The sequence below is a fragment of the Nerophis ophidion genome, linkage group LG01 (genome assembly GCF_033978795.1).
Source record: "Nerophis ophidion isolate RoL-2023_Sa linkage group LG01, RoL_Noph_v1.0, whole genome shotgun sequence".
Lineage (NCBI taxonomy): Eukaryota > Metazoa > Chordata > Actinopteri > Syngnathiformes > Syngnathidae > Nerophis > Nerophis ophidion.
The window spans coordinates 67785183-67800718 of record NC_084611.1 but is presented as its reverse complement, the minus strand read 5'-3'; the positions used below and the strand labels follow the sequence as shown (position 1 = coordinate 67800718).

Sequence of the window (15536 nt, the reverse complement as noted above, 5' to 3'; positions counted from 1 at the left end):
TGCCAAATTTTGCCCTTCCTCTAGACTTTCCATTGATATGCTTGAACACAGCACTCTGTGAACAGCTGGCCTCCTTAGCTATGGACTTTTGTGGCTTACCCATCCTACGGAGGGTATCGAAAATGGTCTTCTGGCCAATTTTTAAGTCTGCAGTCTTCCCCATATTGATCCTAACTGAGACAACTGAACCAAAAGGAAGGAATTTAATGACCTGGCAAAAACTGTGCAGCTGCTTTGAGTTTAGTAGATGAGTAGTGAGTGACACTCAGTTCAAAACATTCATACCCTTCTAAAATTTTGACTGATTTCTTCACAGTGCAACATTTTTTTGAAATCCTGTTATTTTGGGTTTTCTGAGCTGAAGGCCCAAATTATGTACATATAAACAACTAAATACTTGACATTGTTTAAGTTGTGGGTCCTGAATCTATAATCAATGAAAGTTTAACGTTTTAAATGGAATTATGGAAATAAATACACTTTTCCATGATATTCAATTTTTTTTGGAAAGAGTCTGTACATGTATCTTCTGCTGTTGCCATTTCTATTACTAATTAGCATATAGTTCTAGATTCATATCTGTCAGTAGACTTGGTATGGAAGCGCTAACTAAAAAATGGATGAGGGGGAGAAAAGGTTGTCAAAGTGGAGCTATGTAAATAAGAACGATGCATCCTTAAAGGGGAACATTATCACAATTTCAGAAGGGTTAAAACCAATAAAAATCAGTTCTCAGTGGCTTATTTTATTTTTCAAAGTTTTTTGAAAAATTTTACCCATCACACAATATCCCGAAAAACTGTTTCAAAGTGCCTGATTTTCAGCATCGCTATATCCACCCGTCCATTTTCCTGTGACGTCACTGCGTGATGCCAATACAAACAAACATGGCGGATAGAACAGAAAGGTATAGCGACATTAGCTCGGATTCAGACTCAGATTTCAGCGGCTTAAGCGATTCAACAGATTACGCATGTATTGAAACGGATGGTTGGAGTGTGGTGGCAGATAGCGAAAACGAAATTGAAGAAGAAACTGAAGCTATTGAGCCATATCACGACAGACAGAGGCAACGAGGACGAATTAGGCGATCGCCTTCTAACCAACGATTGCATCTTTTGACCACTGGTGCAACTTGAATCCGTCCATTGGTATGTGTTTGTTTGGCATTAAATGTGGGTGGAGGGAAAGGCTGGATGCAAATATAGCTACAAATGAGGCATAATAATGCAATATGTACGTACAGCTAGCCTAAATGGCATGTTAGCATCGATTAGCTTGCAGTCATCCTTTGAGCAAATATGTCTGATTAGTACATAAGTCAATAACATGAACAAAACTCACCTGTGTGATTTCGTTGACTTTATGGTTGGAAATACATCTGCTTTGAGTGTCGCAGGATATCCACACATTCTTGCCATTTCTGTCGTAGCATCGATATCGTCGGTAAAGTGTGCAGAACAATCGATGGACTTTCGCATCTTTTGACCACTGGTGCAACTTGAATCCGTCGATAGGTATGTGTTTGTTTGACATTAAATGTGGGTGGAGGGAAAGGCTGGATGCAAATATAGCTACAAATGAGGCATAATGATGCAATATGTACATACAGCTAGCAGAAATAGTATGTTAGCATCAATTAGCATGTCGTAACCATTGATATATCTGAGTAGCACACACCACGTAAATCAACTTGAAACCGTTTCTGTTCGTGTTGTTACACCCTCAGACAACACACCGACGAGGCATAATGTCTCCGAGGTACGGAAAACAGTCGAAAAAATGGAAAACAACAGAGCTGATTTGACATGGTGCGTGTAATGTGTTTGAGAAAATGGCGGATTGCTTCCTGTTGTGACGTCATGGGTGAAAGGTCATTGCTGCGACAGCGAACAATTGAAAGGCATTTCAATTGCGAAATTCACCCTTTTAGAGTTCAGAAATCGGTTAAAAAAACATATGGTCTTTTTTCTGCAACATCAAGGTATATTTTGATGCTTACATAGGTCTGGTGATAATGTTCTTCTTTAAGAGAAGGTCAGAAAGTAGCTTGAAAACAGTCTGGGAAAGTTAATCTTTGCTATATTTTGACCAAAGAACCATTACTTTGTCTTGATCCGTCGCCCGGATCATGTTTTGTTATCTTCTGTTAGTAGTTGGACTCCCTCAGTTCCTGTTTTGTGTACCCTTGAATTTGTTTTGGCTACCTATTTATTTCACCTGTATTCGATTGGTGTTCGGGACGCTCACATGTTCCCTGAGCACTAATCAGAGGCATTATTTAAGCCTGGCTTCTTTGTGCTCTTCATGCTCCTGTTACGTGAGTACTACTTATCTTTAGTCCATGCAAAGTAGTAGCCTTAGCTTCAAGTGCGATCGGCACGTTGTTCCGTCGGTTTGATTTCTGTTTTTTGTACCTCTTTGATTTTTCAAGAATAAACCATGCTCCTACCTACACCTCCTGTCCAGAGTGGTCCGTTTGCATCCCGGGTGAACAAACTAACTAAAACAATTCATACTAACTAAACCATCCCATGTAGGATGTATGTAGGATTTCTTTATGTATATTTGTACATGGTTTTATAATGTATTGAGTGAATGCTAAGTCTTTTAGTCAAGCAGTTGTCGCCCCCACTCGCAGAGGCCTTGTTCAGTACTGAATTTACAAAGCATTGCCCACTGTCTCCATGGGAGGTTGGTGCCGAGGGCCTGTTTGGTAGGGTCTGAAATCAGATGTTTACTTTGGACCTCATTGGACTCTTATTCATTTTTCCAAGCTGTTTGGGTGTCATAGTCGGCTGGAGGGATGTTCTTCCAGATTGGTTTTCTGGATGGGAGATGGGCAGAGGGGGGTGGAAAATATCTCTGTGAATTGGAAGATGAAAGAGTCTTCGGCTTTTAGAGCATCAGGCGAGTAAATGCTACTCGCCTGATGTGTGTATGTGTGTGCGTGTGTGTGTGTGTGTGAGTGTGTGTGTGTGTGTGTGTGTGTGTGTGTGTGTGTGCGTGCGTGTGTGTGTTTCTACCCTTCTTGAGACATCAACAAGGAAAAGTACCTTCCATATGAACAAATTAGGACATACATCATGGTCCCAATATGGAAAAACCATTGCATCTAATAGAGAATGTCTCATTTGCATCCCTGGTGGTGAAATCTATCAAAATTAGGGTGGTCCCAAAAAGGAGGGATTTTTCAAATTGACTGTGTGTCGGTTTTAAAAGTGATCCCCTCGGGTCAACATATGAAATAACAAGTGTAATTAAAATAATCATTGAAATGCAGCCCCTTTGGCCAAAATTAATAAAACAAGTATGTACATAGAGATGGACTGTAATAACTTAAAGTAAATAATGAAATTTAAAAACAATTACAAACAAAAAAATCAAAAATAAAAATAATTAACTGTGTTGATGTTATTATGTTGACTTTTTTTTTAATACAATTTGGAACAATTTCTCTTATTCTTTCTATTTCTGTAATATTGCTGTATTTTCTCGTAAAATTATTACTTTTTAATGTAAATGTTTTCATTTGTATTGCAAAATTGTGACATGTGTCATATAAAATGTATAAATTCACTTTTATCACAATATTGCCATTTTATTTGTTGTTCTTCTAAATAGGGACACTTTTTGAGTATAATTACAACTTTTGTCATAACTTTGCCAAGTAAAATTCCGATTATTATTATAATATTGCCAACATTTTTAAGTTTTCTTATAGAATTGTGACTTTTGCCGAGTACAATTACGACTCTTTTCATAAAATTGCCAACATTTTAAGCTTTTTTTGTAAAATTGCAACTGTTACTGAGTAAAATTCCAACTTTTATCATAATATTGCACGAATGTTAAAATGTTCTTGCAAAATTTTTACATGCGTTGAATAAAATTAAGACCGATTAAAATACTAGAGGCAGGCATTTTTGGGAGGTCTCAAGATTGTGACAAATCCAAGAATGTGTGTGTGTGTGCGTGTGTGTGTGTGTGTGTGTGTGTGTGTGTGTGTGTGTGTGTGCGTGTGTGTGTGCGTTCGTGCGCGTTTGTCAAAGTGACATATGGGGACATTTTTATGAAATTTCACCTTACATATGAGGACCTGTTGAAATATGGGGACATTTTCCATGTCCCCATATTTCCCGCAATGCTATCGTGTTCTAGACCCTCCCAGCATGTTCCCAGACCAAAAATCTCTGAAGTCTTCATTTGTCAAATTTTCAGAAAAAGTGTGTGAAAGTGTGTTTAATTTTTTTGCTCACCTTCGATTTTGCCCCTAGTGGCCATCTTTGCTATTATGACACACACACACACACACTTGTCCTCATATGTCATATGTCCTCATATGTCATGTGGGTCAGAAACTCACACACTCCAACATTTTGAAAAACATCTAATCATTACAGCAATAAACATACTTTTGAATTCTAAATCAAATAACACATGTTCAACTGATCTGATGATCTCAACCTTTTTTATGTTAGTTTTATCTATTCATTTGGTTTATCTGGAGAGGATTTGGGCTAGACAGTTAGTAATAAAGGGATTATGGTGATGATTTAATTGGTTTGATACAGTATTTTACTGTATTGGGCTTTTTGCTATTATGTTGACTAAAATACAATGCCGCACAATAATTAATTTAAATGTGCCTGAAATGTAGGTTTTTGCATAAACCTTGATTGAGACTAAGGCAATAATTCAAATGCAATTCAAACTACATACAGTATTTAATATTTTCAAATGGTTATAATAGCACATGATTTAGGTATTTTTATCTTTAGGACAAATTTTGGATTCAATTGGCGATTGTTTTTGGAGGTATTCACTTTACATTGTGTTCAAGATGGTTACTTCCGCCCACTCTGAAGAGTCTCGGCGTCTGATTGGTCCAATTTTCAGTTAGGCGCTGCCTGATTGGCCAGTGGATGATGTCGGATCCTAACAGAGGGCTAAATCACTAGTTCACTATTTTCATCATGGAAGTTATACAGCTCACGTATCACACTTAATATTGAATATATATATAAAAAGGGTTTTCCAAAAGGACCATTTATAATCGAAATACAAAACTTCACACACGATTTTGAGCACAACAGAGCGCTCAGTGAACATCACTTCCGGGACCTGCATCACCGGAGGGGGACATCTATCTTGGCCACAAACCATCTTTGACAGTCTTCGACAGCATGGTTGAATCAGGTGAGCATAAAATGGAGTTTAACGTAATTAAATAGACCAATGTTTTTTAACATAGGAAAATAATTCATTATAAACAACAGTTAAATGTTTGTTTTTATTAATTGCAATCAGATTTGATTTTATGAGGTTAAATTAAGCATTTCAGTTCTGGGCCAAGGCCAAGGCATTTAAATTTTTTTTTTTTAAAGTTGCATGGAAGATTGTAAGTAGCAGTGATTGTCACACACTAGGTGTGGTGAAATTATTCTCTGCATTTGACCCATCACCCTTGATCACTATGCTAGTAAACCTTTTCTTAATTTTAAACAAGACAGACTAGAGTTCTTCAAATTGTTTATACTTTTTCTCAAATACAAATATGTCAAGCTGATAAGCACTGTGGAGTTGGCATGTTACTGATATTGTTACATTAGTTCTTTGTTTGAGAAGCTTCATGTCTGCATTGAGCCTAAATTTAACAGTTTTTGAAGGGTTTAGTTCTTTGTTTTATTTCTGTGTCACTGACTTTTTTCATTTTTATGTTTGGATTTGTTAGGCGCATCAACACATGATGTAGACATCGTGTCCAAAAGAAGAGCGAGACGTAATCCTGAGGCTGAAGCCACCGAGTTTATTTGATCTGGATGTGACAAGTCTTGTTTTAAGGCCCAGTGGATCAATGATTGGAAAGGTATGTCTTGTTATGTATCATATCAATGGTAACTGTATCAACATCTCATTTGGATCATTTCCTTACTGTCTAATAGAGGTTGTATTATATGGCTTTAATTAGAAGTGTTTGGAATAACAGCGTTCCACGTCCCAAGAGCTAGCTTCTGTAGCCGAGGATCGGACCGCCAAGTGCCCTGCCTTCGGCTGCCGCCCAGTTCACAATGCACCCGACCTCTATGGCCCCTCGGAGTCTTGTTCACGAGTGGGGGAAGAGTGGATGGTGAGATCGACAGTCGGATCGGTGTGGCGTCTTCGGTAATGCGGACGTTGTATCGATCCGTTGTGGTGAAGAAGGAGCTGAGCCGGAAGGCAAAGCTCTCAATTTACCGGTCGATCTACGTTCCCATCCTCACCTATGGTCATGAGCTTTGGGTCATGACCGAAAGGATAAGATCACGGGTACAAGCGGCCCAAATGAGTTTGGGTCTCTCCCTTAGAGATAGGGTGAGAAGCTCTGCCATCCGGGAGGAACTCAAAGTAAAGCCGCTGCTCCTTCACATCGAGAGGAGCCAGATGAGGTGGTTCGGGCATCTGGTCAGGATGCCACCCGGACGCCTCCCTAGGGAGGTGTTTAGGGCACGTCCAACCGGTAGGAGGCCACGGGGAAGACCCAGGACACGTTGGGATGATTATGTCTCCCGGCTGGCCTGGGAACGCCTCGGGATCCCCCGGGAAGAGCTACACGAAGTGGCTGGGGAGAGGGAAGTCTGGGCTTCCCTGCTTAAGCTGCTGCCACCGCGACCCCACCTCGGAAAAGCGGAACATGATGGATGGATGGATGGATGGTATAACAGCGGTATATGAAAACGATGTTACTAATGCTGTTACTTTTACCGGTAACGAGTAATCTAATAACTTTTATGTACGCTACAACGCTGTTACGATTCGTTTTATGTAATGTGGCATGCTACTTTTGATGTGATTGTATGTCAACAAGACAGCGTTAGAAGCACAAAAGGTTTAGTGCAGGTAATATCTTTTTACTAATGAAAGCAACCCCCGGAAGTAATTACGAACACGATATCAAATAGAAAGAGGCCTCATCCACACGCAAACAAAAACATTCAACAGAACTATCTTAACTGCCACTGCTAAGCTAAAAAATACAGCTGAACTATTCTGCTATGTCTGGGCGCTGAAGTCCCACGTCACTTGGCAAAAGGCACAGCTTTTTAAAGGCACACACACACTCTGCTCTCATGAAATGTCTCTCAACTGCATATGCTAGATATTTAAAACTTTTCTTTTTCAAGTAACACATTAATTACAAACCCCGTTTCCATATGAGCTGGGAAATTGTGTTAGATGTAAATCCAAACGGAATATTTTTTTTTACAAATAATAATTAACTTAGAATTTCATGGCTGCAATACGTGCCAAAGTAGTTGGGAAAGGGCATGTTCACCACTGTGTTACATCACCTTTTCTTTCAACAACACTCAATAACCATTTGGGAACTGAGGAAACTAATTGTTGAAGCTTGGAAGGTGGAATTCTTTCCCATTCTTGTTTTATGTAGAGCTTCAGTCGTTCAACAGTCCGGGGTCTCCGCTGTCCTATTTTATGCTTCATAATGCACCACACATTTTTGATAGGACTGCAGGCCGGCCAGGAAAGTACCTGCACTCTTTTTTTATGAAGCTGAACACGTGCTGAATGTGGCTTGGCATTGTCTTGCTGAAATAAGTAGGGGCGTACATGAAAAAGTCGGCACTTAAATGGCAGCAAATGTTGTTCCAAACAGATGGGTAACTTACAGATGTGTAAGTTACCCATGCCTTGGGCACTAATGCACCCCCATACCATCACAGATGCTGGCTTTTGAACTTTGCGTCGATAACAGTCTGGATGGTTCGCTTCCCCTTTGGTCCGGATGAAACGGTGTCCAATATTTCCAAAAATAATTTGAAATGTGGGCTCGTTAGACCACAGAACGCCTTTCCACTTTGCAACAGCCCATCTTAGATGATCTCGGGCCCAGAGAAGCCGGCGGCGTTTCTGGATGTTGATAATTGGCTTTCGCTTTGCATAATAGAGCTTTAACTTGCACTTACAGATATAGCAACAAACTGTATTTAGTGACAGTGGTTTTCTGAAGTGTTCCTGAACTCATGTGGTGATATCCTTTAGAGATTGATGTCGGTTTTTGATACAGTGCCGTCTGAGGGATGGAAGGTCACGGTTATTCAATGTTAGTTTCCAGACATGCCGCTTACGTGGAGTGATTTCTCCGGATTCTCTGAACCTTTTGATGATATTATGGAGCGTAGATGTTGAAATCCCTAAATTTCTTGCAATTGCACTTTGAGAAACGTTTTTCTTAAACTGTTTGACTATTTGCTCACGCAGCTGTGGACAAAGGGGTGTACCTCGCCCCATCCTTTCCTGTGAAAGACTGAGCATTTTTTGGGAAGCTGTTTTTATACCCAATCATGGCACCCACCTGTTCCAAATTAGCCTTCGCACCTGTGGGATGTCCCAAATAAGTGTTTGATGAGCGTTTCTTAACTTTATCAGTATTTATTGCCACCTTTCCCAACTTGTTTGTTGCGTGTTGCTGGCATCAAATTCTAAAGATAATGATTATTTGCACCAAAAAAATGTTTATCAGTTTGAACATCAAATATGTTGTCTTTGTAGCATATTCAACTGAATATGGCTTGAAAAAGATTTGCAAATCATTGTATTCTGTTTATATTTACATCTAACACAATTTCCCAACTCATATGGAAACGGGGTTTGTACTTAATTTAATAATTATTTACATTTATGAAAGAGTAATTCTGTTTGTAATTGAATTTTTAGTCAAGTAACGACTATAATTATTCCTTTTTTAAAATAGATTCTCCAAACATTGTTAATTGATAAACTGTTTTATCAGGATATGGTGTATTTGTTCTTGCATCAATTTAAAAAAGTTATTTTGTGGTCAAGTACCGAGGGAAGTTCATCTCAAGACATGAGCGGGACAAGAGACAGAAACCCTCTATAAATATCTTTACTATTTATCTGGCATTATATGCTCATAATGTTAACAACAAAAAGTGCTGATAATGTTATAATTAATAAGTTCTAACATTATTTTTATGTGTTTTGTTGCAGACACCAACTGTTGATGTTCTATCACAACATTCTCCAGATTCATGTGAGCGATAAACCGACTTCATCCCTCCAACAGGTTATTTCTTGACTATTTTACTATCCATCCATCCATCCATTTTCTACTACCTGTCCCTTTTTTGGGTTGGCGGGGTGTGCTTGAGCCTATCTGAGCTGCATTCGGGCGGAAGGCGGAGTGCACCCTGGACAAGTCGCCACCTCATTACACGGCCAACACAAATAGACAACATTTACACTCACATTCACACACTAGGGCCAATTAAGTGTTGCCAATCAACCTATCCCCAGGTGCATGTCTTTGGAGGTAAGATGAAGCCGGAGTACCCGGAGGGAACCCACGCAGTCACGGGGAGAACATGCAAACTCCACACAGAAAGATCACGAGCCCAGGATTTAACTCAGGACTACTCAGGACCTTCGATTTGTGACGCACATGCACTAACCCCTGACCCACCGTGCTGCCCTATATCTGCTAAAAACTTGACACAACCTATACTTCAAAAGACATTTAATCCTTTTAACCTCTCACAGATCAGTTTATATGACAACATTTTTTAAGCGTACATCCATGTTAGTCTGTGGAATTTACAACTCATGTTTAGCAAAACAGGAGATGTTACAGGTCAGCAACATGAATTCTATATGTGATCACTTGTCATGTACTCATATTGTTTGAACTAAAAAAGACTTCAGTGTGTTTCATATAAGGTCCTCATATTTTTCTGAACCACATTAGTGTGTGTTACAATGTTTAATTCAAAGCTTTAAAATGAGTGTTTCAATCCAGGTCCTCATATTTTCTGAACCACATTTTAGTGAATGTTACATTCTTAAATAATAGTCTAAGAGCTAAAACGCTATAATAATCTTTACTGTTTATGTAGAATTATATGATCAGAATATTATCAACCAAAAGTGGTTGTTAATGTTATAATTAATTAGTTCTGACATTATATTTTTGTGTTTTGTTGCAGACACCAACTGTTGGGGTTCTATCTCAACATTCTCCAGATTCAGATGTGAGCGATAAACCGACTTCATCCCTCCAACAGGTTATTACAAGTCTATTTTTACTATATCTGCTCTAAATGTGACCCAACCTATATTTTGAAAGACATTTATTAATTTTAATCTCTCACAGATCAGTTTATATGACAACATTTTCGTAAGGGTACATCCATGTTAGTCAGTAAGGAGTTTGGAACTCATGTTTAGCAAAACAGGAGATGTTACAAGTCAACAACATACATTCTACATGTGACCCCTCGTCATGTCCTTATATTGTTTGAACCAAGAAAGACTTAGGTGTGTTTCATATAAGGTCCTCATATTTTCTAAACCAGATTAGTGTGTGTTACAATGTTAATGTCCAAGCTTTAAAATGTGTGTTTCAATTCAGGTCCTCATATTTTCTGAACCAGATTTTAGTGTGTTTTATATTCTTAATTAATTGTCTAAGAGCTGAAACTCTGTAATAATCTTTACTATTTATCTGGCATTGTATGCTCAGAGTTTTATCAACAAAAAGTGCTGATAATGTTATAATTAATTAGTTCTGACATTATATTTTTGTGTTTTGTTGCAGAAACCAACTGTTGAGGTTCCATCTCAACATTCTCCAGATTCAGATGTGAGCCATTAACTGACTTCATCCCTCCAACAGGTTATTACATGTCTATTTTTACTATATCTGCTCTAAATTCGACCCAACCTACATTTTGAAAGACATTTATTTATTTTAATCTCTCACAGATCAGTTTATATGACAACTTTTTCGCAAGGGTACATCCATGTTAGTCAGTAGAAAGTTTAGAACTCATGTTTAGCAAAACAGGAGATGTTACAAGTCAACAACATAAATTCTACATGTGAGCACTCGTCATGTCCTTATATTGTTTGAAGCAAGAAAGACTTAGGTGTGTTTCATATAAGGTCCTCATATTTTCTGAACCTGAAAATGTGTGTTACAATGTTAATGTCAAAGCTTTAAAATGAGTGTCTCAATTCATGTCCTCATATTTTCTGAACCAGATTTTTGTGTGTGTTACATTCTTAATGAATTGTCTAAGAGCTGAAACTCTGTAATAATCTTTACCCTTTATCTGGCATTGTATGCTCAGATTTTTATCAACAAAAAGTGGTGAGACTGTTATAATTAATTAGTTATGACATTATATTTTTGTTTTTTGTTGCAGAAACCAACTGTTGAGGTTCTATCTCAACATTCTCTAGATTCAGATGACAGCCATAAACCGACTTCATCCCTCCAACAGGTTATTACATGTCTATTTTTACTATATCTGCTCTAAATTTGACCCAACCTATATTTTGAAAGACATTTATTAATTTTAATCTCTCACAGATCAGTTTATATGACAACATTTTCGTAAGGGTACATCCATGTTAGTCAGTAGGGAGTTTGGAACTCATGTTTAGCAAAACAGGAGATGTTACAAGTCAACAACATAAATTCTACATGTGAGCACTCGTCATGTCCTCATATTGTTTGAACCAAGAAAGACCTAGGTGTGTTTCATATAAGGTCCTCATATTTTCTGAACCAGATTAGTGTGTGTTAAAATGTTAATGTCAAACCTTTAAAATGAGTGTTTCAATTCAGAAAATGCAGTGCCTCTTGTTTACAGCCGGTTTCTGCAGCGCTGTTTTCATTGATCAAAGTATTTTTTCGGTGGTCGTGTTTTTGGTACATAACTTGTAAATAGTGCGCAAATAATAGGCTATGTATATATAAATACATTCAAACCCCGTTTCCATATGAGTTGGGAAATTGTGTTAGATGTACATATAAACAGGATACAATGATTTGCAAAGAATTTTCAACCCCAATTCTGTTGAATATGCTACAAAGACAACATATTTGATGTTAAAACTGCTAAACATTTTTTTTGCAAAGAATTTAGGGATTTTACCATCTACGGTCCGTAAAATTATCAAAAGGTTCAGAGAATCTGGAGAAATCACTGCACGTAAGCGATGTACTGCATTAAAAACCGACATCAGTGTGTAAAAGATATCACCACATGGGCTCAGAAATACTTCAGAAAACCACTGTCAGTTACTACAGTTGGTCGCTACATCTGTAAATGCAAGTTAAAACTCTACTATGCAAAGCAAATGCCATTTATCAACAAGACAGAGGAACGCCGCGGGCTTCGCTGGGCCCGAGCTCATCTAAGATGGACTGATGCAAAGTGGAAAAGTGTTCTGTGGTCTGACGAGTCCACATTTCAAATTATATATGGAAATTGTGGACGTGGTGTTCTCCGGAACAAAGAGGAAAATAACCATCCGGCGCAAAGTTCAAAAGCCAGCATGTGTGATGGTATGGGGGTGTATTAGTGCCCAAAGCATGGGTAACTTACACATCTGAGAAGGCACCATTAATGCTGAATGGTCCATACAGGTTTTGGAGCAACATATGTTGTCATCCAAGCAACATTATCATGGACGCCCCTGCTTATTTCAGCAAAACAATGCCAAGCCACGTGTTACAACAGCGTGTCTTCGTAGTAAAAGAGTGCGAGTACTTTCCTGGCCCGCCTGCAGTCCAGACATGTCTCCCATCGAAAATGTGTAGCGCATTATGAAGCGTAAAACACGACAACTTAAGCTGTACATCAAGCAAGAATGGTAAAGAATTCTACTTTCAAAGCTTCAACAATTAGTTTCCTCAGTTCCCAAACGTTTATTGAGTGTTGTTAAAAGAAAATTTGATGTAACACAGTGGTGAACATGCCCTTTCTCAACTACTTTGGCACGTGTTGCAGCCATGAAATTCAAAGTTAATTATTATTTGCAAAAAAAAAAAAGTTTGAGTTTGAACATCAAATATGTTGTCTTTGTAATGCTTTCAATTGAATATGGCTTGAAAAGGATTTGCAAATCATTGTATTCAGTTTATATTTACATCTAACACAATTTCCCAACTTTTATGGAAACGGGGTTTGTATATATATTAGGGCTGGGCAATGATTAAAATTTTTAATCGAAGTTAATCGCACTATTTCTCTTATTAATCGCGATTAAATGCATTGTATACGCAAAGCCCAATAATGAATTCAAAAGTAGTGTGTAGTGCACCTTTATTGGAATATTCTCCCACATGAACAAAAGCGCCTAAACATTTGTCGTGCAAACACAATTTAAATCAGTCCTTGTTAAACAGTAGCAGTTAAATAGCAAATTTTATGAAAATCAACTCAAAAAATGTAAATACAAACATTTAAGCTTATTGCCACTGCCAGGGTATTTAAGTTATCCTGTTATGGAAAATAAATATAATCTACATACAAATCTCTGAGCCACAATCATAACTTCTGAACAGGCAATTTCTGAGGTAACAGCAGAAACATTTTTTTTTATCAGGGATCTTATGTTTAAAAAACTTATATTATAGGTAGTGGGCTGTTTTAGGGAATTTTTGATCAAATTATCCTTACTAGCAATATTAATAATGTTGTGTTTATTCTGCGTAGTGCACTTAAAATAATTATGACCATATCTGTTTGCTTGGTGCTTTGATAAACTGAACGCATATACATGGTACTATATTGTGATGTTATGAGCCAGGGGAAAAAAGAACTACCCTACCCAGCATGCAACAGGAGTGACGAGCATGCGCGGTAGCCCGGTATAGGTTGTGTCGCCATGACGGCATCTTGTATGTTGTGATATGCACGCTCTGAAAGCAAATGTTAAGAACTCAGCCAACACTCCTCGTCTGCATTATTGATAAATAGACGGACAACACATACTCCGCTGCTTCACAAAGCACAATATGTTAAATGTTTACTTTTACAGTTTTCTAATTCTTCCTTTCAGATTGAAAGCAGGACAAATCGCTGGAAGTGGGTATGTCTCAAGCTTCTTCCACTTGGTCCACTCCAAAGCGGGGTGAATAAATAATCTACATCATTTACTAGAATATTATATTACGTTTTGCACCTTTTCACTGTGTTATAGTCATTATTCCTTCAGTAAGAAATTGTATTTTGTCTCCTTTATGACAACTGCAAAGGGGAAGAAGTGGAAGCAGTTGAATGACACATGTTGCATTTTGTAACTGGCAACAAAGTACCAGGTAAAAAAGATTGTGAAGCCTGCCTCCATAAAGAACTAGTAGCTCTACAGGACAGAGATTGGCTTGACATCAAGTACTACATCCATAACAGAATTATATTAAAAAAAGGGAAAAAAAATGTTTTCCCACATCTTCTGTGGTAGTTTGAGTATGTTACCAGCAATTAAAAAAGCAAAATAAACAGCAGGCGTTTTGTATTTATTCCAGATAATTCTTAGCGACAAAATCCACAAAAACAATTCAGTTACACTTAGTCGACAATTACATTTTTACCCATGTTTCTTTTAAACTCTTCTTGGTTGTAGATTACAGTAGCATGGGATTGGGATTTTTTTTTTAAATGACAACACATCAACTAAACCAACTCAGGTGGTTTTGTTAAGTCTCTGATGTCATTAGCCTCATATGTCACATGAACCTGAAATCTTTAACACTCTGTGATGTCATGGTTGTCATATTTCACAAACTTGAAATCTTAAACACTCTGTGACGTCATGGTCATCATATGTCACATGAACTTGAAATCTTAAACACTCTGTGATGTCATGGTCATCATATGTCACATGAACCTGAAATCTTAAACACTCTGTGACGTCATGGTCATCATATGTCACATAAACTTGAAATCTTAAACACTCTGGTCTTCATTTGTCACCTAAACCTGACAAGTCCTCATATGTACCATAAAAATCAGGTTCAGAAAAAAACAAAAGAGTTGCAAAAATCTCAATAGACCACTGTGTTTCTAAAATTCTGGTTCACTAACCGTCTGAGTCCCAGGCCTGTAGGACCATTGGAAAGGCATGTCCCCATATGTCACGTTTTTGTCATAAGTCCTCATATGTCACCCAAACACGTATGTGTGTGCGTGCGTGTGTTCATGCGTGTGTGTGTGTGTAAGTGTGTGTCTTTTCATAAAATTGCCAACATTTCAATCTTGTCTTGTAAAATTGCAACAAATACAAGAATGTGTGTGTGTGTGTGTGTGTGTGTGTGTGTGTCTGTGTGTAAGTGTGTGTCTTTTCATCAAATTGCCAACATTTCAAGCTTGTCTTGTAAAATTGCAACCGTTACTTAGTGAAATTCCAACTTTTATCATAATATTGCACAAATGTTAAAATTTTCGTGCAAAATTTTTACTTGCGTTGAATAAAATTAAGACTTATTATAATACTAGAGGTAGGCATTTTTTGGAGGTCTCAAAAAGGTAAAAAATACAAGAGAGTGTGTCTGTGTGTGTGTGTGTGTGTGCGTGCGTGCGTGCGTGCGTGCGTGCGTGCGTGTGTGTGTGTGTCTTCATAAAATTGCCAACATTTTAAGCTTGTTTTGTAAAATTGCAACTGTTAGTGAGTAAAATTCCAACTTTTATCATAATATTGCATAAATGTTAAAATTTTCTTGCAAA

The 15536-nt window shown here is 37.8% G+C and overlaps 1 protein-coding gene and 1 long non-coding RNA gene across 4 annotated transcripts in view; both read left to right on the top strand.

The window, feature by feature from the left end:
• gstcd (glutathione S-transferase, C-terminal domain containing) overlaps positions 1-15536 on the top strand; it is a 203109-nt gene that overhangs the window by 69974 nt on the left and 117599 nt on the right. The gene's annotated exons all lie outside the window — the stretch shown is intronic.
• LOC133558167 (uncharacterized) lies at positions 8285-14975 on the top strand. Of its 2 annotated transcripts, XR_009807905.1 has the most exons (5): positions 8285-10082; positions 10616-10693; positions 11226-11303; positions 13873-13944; positions 14069-14975. It is a non-coding gene; the product is annotated as an uncharacterized LOC133558167 (long non-coding RNA). The 2 variants fall into 2 exon arrangements; XR_009807904.1 differs by having other exon boundaries at positions 13873-14975.